Source organism: Telopea speciosissima, chromosome 2 (assembly GCF_018873765.1).
Source record: "Telopea speciosissima isolate NSW1024214 ecotype Mountain lineage chromosome 2, Tspe_v1, whole genome shotgun sequence".
NCBI lineage: Eukaryota > Viridiplantae > Streptophyta > Magnoliopsida > Proteales > Proteaceae > Telopea > Telopea speciosissima.
This window is the reverse complement of record NC_057917.1, coordinates 40,237,949-40,247,750: the sequence shown is the minus strand read 5'-3', so window position 1 is coordinate 40,247,750 and position 9,802 is coordinate 40,237,949. Positions and strand designations below refer to the sequence as shown.

At 44.0% G+C, this 9,802-nt stretch overlaps 1 protein-coding gene across 1 annotated transcript in view; it reads left to right on the top strand.

Annotated features, from left to right (window-relative positions):
- The first annotated feature begins 472 nt into the window (after nt 1-472).
- LOC122652968 (ELMO domain-containing protein A-like) overlaps nt 473-9,802 on the top strand; it is a 115,537-nt gene continuing 106,207 nt past the window's right edge. The window contains exon 1 of the mRNA XM_043846855.1: nt 473-683. The gene's annotated coding sequence lies outside the window, so the exon portion shown is untranslated. The remainder of the gene's footprint in view (nt 684-9,802) is intronic.

Here is a 9,802-nt window from a genome sequence, read left to right as displayed (position 1 = left end):
CGATACGATTACACGGTATGCGGTATGAGTTGACACCGGCCTTGTCTTTTTGGGAATCATGCAGATCAACGCATACAGGAAGGAAACTATGGCGGATCCCATTTAATTGGGAAAGCCTAAATTAATTCCTTTTTTGGTGTGCCGACTCAGCTGCCTAGAGTCAACGAAACCCAGAATCCTAATTCGAGAAATTAAAGCCTGAATTGATATTTTTTTTGGGGGTGCCGACTGCGTTGTATTGACTCAACGAACCCAGAATCCCAATTCGAGCAATTAAAGCCTGAGTTGAGTTTTTTTTTGGTGTGCCGACTGAGCTGTATTGAGTCAACGAAACCCAGAATCCCAATTCGAGCAACTATAATAAAAGGAAGAAGTTGAATCCCCAGATCTCAGTTGGAGATCCCTGGTAAGGAGAATGGTTTTCGGGTGCCCTTACAACCAATTACTCCATTTGCTTCCTTAGGAATGACGATACTTAAATCAATTACTCCATTTGCTTCCTTACAAATGAAGATTCTCTGTTGCATGCCGTGTCTCTGAAGTCTTGTGGTTTTCCTATTAATGCGAAAATTGGAGGACCTGGTGGCGTAGAAACTGGTTTTAGTTTCTGAGTATCGGAATTCCGAGCAGGAGGTCCTGTTCTTGTCGTTGCGAACAATTCTGTTTTTTTTTTCTGGTCTTCGGTAAGTATGCGTCTTCTTCCCATATTGATTTCTTTTGTTGTCTCTAATTAAGCTTTTATTTTATTATATGTTGTTGTTGTTCTTATCTATTCTTCAAGCTTGAGTTTGCCCATTGTGGTCAAACTTTTGGGATAGTGGAATGGGAATCTTGGTGCTGCATATATGTTTGCATTGTGAATTTTTGGGCTTTGACTTTTAAGGGTCAGTCAGAGATGGTAACAGGTTAATATGATTGGGTTACATCGAATTGGAGTTCAGGGTAGGTGGTTTTGTTAGGAGAGAGATGTTTTTGGCGTGTAAGGTTCTTTCTTTATAGATTTTCCAGATTGGGATAGAGGAAAGGTGGTGCTTCATTGGGGTTCCTAGTTAGATGTTGATAGGCTTAATTTTTATGGACTAAATTTGGATAGATGGAAGTTAAGTTTTCTGGTCACTTCAATTTCTGTTACAGCCCAAGGAACTCAAACAGTTTGTAAGTGTCTTGCAACACAGCAACACTGGACCCAATATCGAATACTAGTACTAATATTTGCAAAAAAAAAATTCTACCATGCTTCCAGACATGCTGAACTCCACATATTCTTGTACAGTTGAAGGGGATCGATTATGTGAATGATGATTGATATGAGATTCAGCATTTTAAACTATGAAATGTTTGGTTTCCATTTCGGTTGTTGGTATGACCAACCCACAACCGAAATAGAAGCATTTGAGTTATTTAATCTTATATCTTAATTGATCTAGATCTAGATATACAAGATATAGAGGTCAGGGGGATCAAAACTGCTAATTCATAAAGAGCGGTTGAACTAGCCTAACCAGAAACTAGAGGTGTATGCATTATATGAACATAAAGCAAGCGACAAGGATCATTCACGGTTTGAACATGATACCAAGGCAAACCCATGGAAATACCCCTCGGTCAGATAAATATAGACACTACATAATCCTCAATGTCTTGGCTATTCATGGAACATGAGAAGCAGATTATCATTTGCTTCAGGAAGAAAGCGAAGTATTTCTTGGGAATAATCCTACAAGATCAATTCATTCTTTTTCTCTGACATAAGGGACATTTTTTCTAGTTATCTCTTTCTATTTCTATATATGGAAAATTAAGAAGTTAACATATGATAATCGTGAAGTTGCAATACAAAAGAAAAAGGGAAGTTGATAGGGAGTAAGGTCTTCAACATTGAATATATTACTAATCTCCATATCAGCTAGCAAATCAATCTCATATGCACTGGCAACAATCCTTTTGATTACCTTGAATGGGCGTGCCCCACGAGTATGAAGCTTGCTCGCTCTTCCTCTAACAAACCTAGCGGGATGGATCCGAACCATTACCATGTCGCCTGCTTTGAACTCTTGCAGCCGATGGTGAACATCTGCATAAGATTTATACTGATCATTGCTAGAAGCAATCCATTGTCTTATCTTTGTATGCAAATCATGTAAGCGTTGTGCAAAAGACTTGGTTGACTCACTAACTTTAGAACTGACCAATGCAGGGGTAAGATCTATGGGTACTTTAAGGGTGCTTTAAGCTGTATACCTAAGCATATCTCAAAGGGAGACAAACCAGTCGACTGGTTCTTGGACATGTTATAGGCAAACTCAGCATGAGATAGAACACGATCGCAAGTACCTAGACTCTTACCAACGAGACATCGAAGAAGGTTACCAAGACTCCTATTGACAACCTCAGTCTGACCATCAGTCTGAGGGTGGAATGTAGACGAAAACCGGAGTTTAGCACCTAACATGTGCCACAGGGTTCGCCAAAAGTGGCTAGTGAACTTTACATCTCTGTCAGACACTATAGTGAGAGGGAGTCCATGATATTTGAAGACATTATGAAAGAATAATCTTGCTACCGCAAAAGCATCAGATGTCTTCGAGCATGGAATGAAATGGGCCATCTTTGAGAATCGATCTACGACCACAAAGATCGAGTTATTGCCTCTCACAGTCTTGGGCAGACTGAGCACGAAATCCATGCTAAGGTCCTACCATGGGGCATGTAGCACAGGCAAAGGAGTGTATAGGCCCGTGTTCTACTTCTGTTGCTTCGCAGTCTGACAAGCACGACACTGGCGAACAACTCTTGCTATATCTCTCTGTATGCCAGGCCAATAGAATCGGTCCTCAACAAGGGGAATGGTCTTGTCTTGACCAAAATGGCCAGCAGCTCCCCCGCTATGCAATTCCCAGATCAGGTGATCCCTCCGTGAGATCCTGGGAATGCAAAGGCGGCTCCCTTTTAATAGGAACCCATCCCTCAGGATATAATCAGAATGAGGCGTGGGTCCCCGCTGAGGGAAGTAAAGACTCCTCTAAAATCAGGACAAGTAGGTACTGGTCCTTCATCCGATCAAAACCAACAACTTGCACACTCAGACTATGCAGGAGGGACTTCACTCGACCAGATGCACTATAAAGCTTTAACAAAGCATTGACTCGACTCAGGGTATCGACGGCTTTGTTCTCCACCCCAGGCTTGTGTTTAAGTACAAAAGTATACTCCTGCAGAAATTCAACCCACTTGGCATGTCTGGGGTTTAGTTTCTTTGGGGGGCTCAAATATTGTAGGGCCTGATGATCGGAGAATAGGATGAATTCCTGTGGTAGTAAATAGTGTCGCCAATAGCATAAAGCCTAGACTGCCGCATAGAATTCCTTATCGTACATCGAGTATCGTTACTTGGCTTCATTCAGCTTCTCACTGAAGTAAGCAACGGGGTGTGCTTCTTGACTAAGGACACCTCCTATCCCAACCCCTGAAGCACCATAGGCTACTTAAAAAACCTTGGAGAAATCAGGTTAGTGTAGGACTGGGGATTCTGTCATTGATTTCCTAATCTCTTGGAAGGCTAATGAAGCACTCTTAGTCCACTTGAACTCCCCTTTTCTGATGCAATCTGTAATGGGAGCCATGATGGAGCTAAACCTGTAAATGAACCGCCTATAGAAAGTGGCAAAACCATGGAAACTTCGCACCTCATGAATGTTTGTTGGTTCAGGCCACTCTACTATCGCCTTAACTTTCTCGGGGTCGGCTGATACGCCTTTTGCTGATACGAAAAAACCCAAAAAGATCACCTGGTCACTCAAGAAGGTACATTTCTTAAGATTAGCATAAAGCTTTTCTTTCAAAAGTGTTTGGAAAACCTGACTCAGGTGATCAAGGTGGGCATCTTTGGTCTTACTGTAGATGAGAATATCATCGAAGTAGACCACAAGGAATTTCCCCATGAATGGTCTCAACACCTCTGTCATGATCCTCATGAAGGTACTGGGGCGTTTGATAGACCAAATGGCATGACTAGACATTCATAAAGGCCGTCCTTTGTTTTAAAGGCAGTTTTCCATTCATCCCCCGGTTTAAGCCTTATTTGGTGGTACCCACTTTTCAAGTCAATCTTGGAAAAGATTGTAGCGCTAGCCATCATGTCAAGCATGTCGTCAAGCCTAGGTATGGGAAACCTATACTTAACAGTAATTTTATTATTGGCCCTACTATCCACACACATACGCTACGTACCATCTTTCTTTGGCATGAGCAAGGCGTGTACTGCATATAGGCTAAGACTCTCTTGAATGAAGCCCTTTTGGAGCAGCTCATCTACTTGCCTTTTCAGTTCGGCATGCTCCTTGGGGTTCATATGGTAGTGAGGTAAATTTGGCAGAGAGGAGCCTGGCACTAGATCGATAGCGTGCTAAATGTCACGTATAGGTGGTAACTCGTCTGGTAACTCCTCAGGGAACAACTGCTCAAATTTCCTCAGCAGAGGTTGTACTTCTTTAGGCGCCTCAGTAAGTAGGCGTGATAAATCAGTATTACTCTGTATGGTAGCCAAAGCATAGACAACCTCGGATTCTTTACACTTATTTTCAAATTGCTTCTGACTTAAGATGCTGAGTGTTTTCTTGGGGGTTTGTTTGGAAGTACTACCTTTATTCTCTGGAGCTCTTACCTCCTTAGGGGCACTAGGGATCAATCGAATTTTCTTCCCGTTGAATTCGAACACACAGGTGTTAGACCTTCCATAATTAGTTACATCTCTATCATATAGCCAAGGTTTCCCTAGGATGATAGGCGACATCCATGTCTAGGACATCACACCATACTTTGTCCTCATAGCCCACAAAGTGTAAGGGGACTAAACACCTCAATGTAACGGGAATAGTGGACTGATCAACCCACGCAACCTTATAAGGCTTTGGGTGAGCCTCAGGTTTAAGCCCCATTCTGGCCACAACATTTTGGGCAACCACATTCATGCAGCTCCCACTGTCGATGGCAACACGGTAGTTTTTACCCTGGTGGCAAGTATAGGTAATGAAAATATTGGTTCGCCGCCAGTCATCGTTGCCCTTGGATTGTGATACCATGCACCGCACGACACCCAGACGAGAGATGTTAACTACCTCAAGCTCATCGTCGGGTAGGGTCTGTGAGACCATGCGTCGCACAACTCCTAACCTGGAGGTGTCGGTCTCTTCATTGACCTTCTCATTAGAAATGAACTCATTGGGATTATAATCGTCATATTCACCATCCTGATCATAATCCTCTCAGGATTCCCCACATAGAGATTTTGGTTGGGGCACTCTCTAGCAACGTGTCCAATACCTTGACATTTAAAACATCGCATTTGACTACCTGCTGATGGTTTTACTCCCAAGATACCCTTGTCTTTGCTGTCAAACTGTCTTGGTGGGTTATTGGAAAGCTTAGAGGGGTTTGTGGAAGACTGTGGAGGTCTTCTAAAGCTCGAGTCTCCAGTCGAGAAACTCTTCTTCAGGGGAAAGGATCTCATGGACTTTTCAATCTCTAAAGCTGTTCTAAAGGCCTGGGGAACATCACGCACCAGGTGGGGTGCCACGTGTAACTGGATATCGGAATTGAGTCCAGTCAAGAACCTAGACAATATCTGCACCCGATCCTTATGGGTACGACTCCTAATCTTTAATTCATTGAATTTAGCCATGTACCCCGTCACAGACAGCTTACCTTGCTTCAAGGAATTTATGCCATTTAGGAGTTGCAGCCTATAGGTGATAGACAAGAACTCCCCTTTGAGCCTTTCCTGCATCTCAGCCCAAGTAGACACTGGCTCCAGACCTTGATCATGTTCCTGGTACTCAAGTTCAGTCCAAAAGTCCTGTGCGGCTCCAGTTAACTTCATCTTAGCAAACCTGAAACAGACCTCTTCGAACATACCATAAAAATCAAAGTACCAGTCCATTTGCCTGATCCAGTCAAGCAGGACTTTGGCATCGGTCTGGCCATCGTAGGAGGGTACATCTACCTTCACCAGTCTCCTGGCATCAAATCCTCTATCATATGGCTCAAAGTCTTCATTATCCCTGTGTGGGGTATAGTTTCTGTGAGCATGATGCCCACAGGGAGCATGACCTCTACCCCTACCTCTACCCCTACCTCTACCACGACCATTTCCTAGGACAAGAACCTCTATTCTGTCATCAGCCTCAGAGTAGGCATCATCATGTTCATTGTGGTTTGGCTGCTTGTCGGTGCGTGGGACTGATGTTTTCACAATAGTAAGCCTCTCGGTAAGGGTATGGAGGTTCTGCTCGAGGGTATGGAGGTTATCGGCTTGAGTTTTTCGAGCATCTCTGCTCGCACGCAGCTCGGCTTGAATTTCCCTAACTAGTGCTTCAAAGTTGGGAGGTGGATCCATAGGTTGATATTACCTACCACTGTGAGTGGTCATGCACGGGAAGACATGGGAGATCCTAAGACACTTTGTTCCTAGAATGAAATAAAAGAAAGCTAGGCTTCTAGACCATGCTCTGATACCAGGTTGGTGCAGGATAAACCCTAGGAGCTAAGGTATCACGCAATTGGACAGGACCACAGGTTGTAACACCCTAATATGGACTTAGGATAAGGGCTGGAATTTACACAATTTTACATTCAGCATGAGAAGTAAATAATAGAATTTACCACCAGCAATATATCACCATAAATCAAATGAATAATCACCATAAGCTGTAGGAAACAAATCTAGCAACTAATATGATTAGATCCACAAAGCTAGATAAGAAGATTCAAGGCATTGCATTCAACTAATTGATGTAGCCTAGGTGAAATAAGTCTCACTTAGGACCAGGTTGTGTAATAGGTTGGCCGAATGGACAGATTAGGGTAATTAGGGCAAAAATTAGGGTTAGGAATTGGAGATTGAGTTAGGGTTTTATTAGGTAATGGTATGCAGGTTTTTAGGGGTCTATTGGTATAGGTTTTACTTAGGCTTGAATAGGAAATAAGGTTTCAAATTTATTAGGGTTAGGGTTTTGGGTTTTGGGAATGAAGGAAATAAAGGGATCTAGGGTTTCTAAGGGGAGACAGGCCAAGGGATTCTGGCCGAGTGTCACAGTGGTGGGGGAAAGGGTTCGGTTGAAGTTTGGAGAGGTTTGGATGGTTGGTTAGGGCTGGGCAGAGTTTAGGAGTTTTAGGGCTTAAGAGAGAAGGGCTGTAAGCTAGGGTTAAGCAAAGGGAATAAGAGAACAGCTGTAACTTACGGTTGCAGGTCTGAATGTGCAGAAGCAGAAGCAGCAGCAGCAGATTGAATATTGAAGAGACCTCCTGACCTTCACAGTGCAAGGAGGCGCAGGAGAACCCACCCTTCACCACCTTGAGTCCACAAGGATGCAAGCTCGCAGAGGAGCAGAGGCAGCAGCTCGAAGGCAGCAATTCCTGATCTGAAAACAGAGATTTTTTTTGATGTTTAAAGTTGTGGGGGAGCCTCCCACGAATTGGCTATTTATAATAAAAGGGGGTGGCCAAAAGGCTTTACAAATAAGCAACTTAAAAGCAATCCTAGTCAGATTAGGAGTGGGAATTCCTAATCTGAATCCTTATCACAAACATAACACATCATAGACTTATACTCTAAATAGGAGTATAAGTTTGAACAACTAACACAACTAAATACTTATCCCTCTAAAATCGTGGAGGGAGAACTAAAAAGTAAAAAGGCTCCAACGCAAATCAAAGGCTGCTCAAAGGCTGCTCTTCTTCTTCCTACGTGAACTTGGATCTGCATCAGCTCTCCCCGGGTTAGAAACATTCATCTCCGATGAATGGGTGAATGCCATGTTGTGATCATATAACTCCGGATCGAGCCTCTTGAAATCATCAGCATGTATCTAAGTGCTGTCCTGACGTGTGTGACCTTTCCACTTGACAAGGAAAGAGTGGTAACCGGCACCTTGACGAGTCGTCTTGTGCATATCGTCTAGAACTTCTTCAATCACATCTTCCGGAGGTGGCTTTAGTTGGGGCAGCCGCAACATGTGCTCTGAATTGCCATCATCTGAATGATGCCCCGTGTACAAGTATAGATCAGCCACTTTGAAAACATTGCTTATGCCCATATCATCAGGCAACTCTAGAAGATAAGCATTAGGTCCAATACGTTTCAGCACCTTGTATGGACCCATCTTCTTGGGATGGAGCTTACTGTTGACACCCGGTTGGTGTCTCGCTAGATTTACCCGTACCATGACCATGTCTCCGGGCTTGAACTCAACGAACAGGCGATGCTTGTCGGCAGTGGACTTGTAGTGATCATAACTGAGTGCCATTTTGCGGCGAACATTTGCATGCACTTCGGTGATATGGCGGATGAATTCATCGGCTTCAACACTTACCCGAGCTTGAGGGGGTAAGGGAATGAGATCAACCGGCCGGCGGGGTTGTATCCCAAGGAGAATCTCGAAAGGAGTACAACCGGTGGTCCTGTTCACGGAGCTGTTGTATGCAAACTCAGCAATGTCAAGGATAGAGGGCCACGTCTTCTCATAATCTCGGACCAAACACCGTAGCAAATTACCAAGGCTCCTGTTGACTACCTCTGTCTGTTCGTCAGTCTGGGGATGGAATGCAGTAGAGAGCAAAAGCTTGGTGTTTGTCTTCAGCCATAGAGTCTTCAAAAAATAACTCATAAACTTCACATCACGATCGGATACGATGGTACTGGGTAACCCATGAATACGCACAATCTCCTTGAAGAATAGCTTGGCAATGTGGGAAGCATCAAGTGTTCTTCGACAAGGAATGAAGTGAGCCATCTTGGTGAATCTGTCAATTACCACCATGATGGAGTCAAATCTTTCTTTAGTAGGGGGGAGACCAAGTACGAAATCCATACTGAGATCAACGCATGGCTGGTGAGGGATCGGCAATGGCGAATATAGGCCCGTGTTTTGCTTGGTACCTTTAGCTAGCTGGTAAACTCGGCACTGCTTGATTACATGCTCTACATCCTTGGCCAAGTGAGGCCAATAGTACCGATCAGTCACCTGTAAGATGGTTTTATCTTTCCCGAAGTGTCCTCCTAAACCTCCTCCATGTAACTCCCGGATAATGTGGTGTCGTAAGGACGAATCGGGAATGCACAGCCGGGTTCCTAAGAACAAGTAACCATCATGTAATGAGTACTTAGGGTGCTGTCCACCCTGCTTCAAATCAGCATATAGGACTTGAAAGTCCTTGTCACTAGCATACTCATCTCTGATTTGCTCGACGCTAAGTGCATGGGCTGAGAAAGTGTTCAAGGTCAGGACTTTTCTACTCAGTGCATTAGCCACTGTATTTTCCTTTCCTGACTTGTATTTGAGGGCAAAGTTGAAATCCTGTAAGTATGCAACCCATTTAGCATGCCTGGTGCTAATGGACTTCTGTGAGTGGAGGTGCTTGAGTGCCTCATGATCAGTGTACAGGACGAACTCTTTGCCAATAAGGTAGTGTCTCCAATGCCGCAAGACCTGAACAACAGCATAAAGCTCTATATCATAAGTAGAGTACCGAGTCTTGGCATCATTGAGTTTCTCACTGTAGAATGCAATAGGGTGCCCATTCTGAATAAGAACTCCGCCTAGACCAACATGGGAAGCATCAGTAGCAACTTCGAAAATATGGTCAAAGTTGGGCGGGCGTAGCACCGGAGCTTCAGTCATCTTCTTCTTAATCACTTGGAAGGCCTTTTGAGCGGCTGCTGTCCATGCGAACGGACCCTTGTTCTGTTTGGTGCATTCGGTTATGGGTGCCATGATGGCACTGAAATTGCGAATGAATCGCCTGT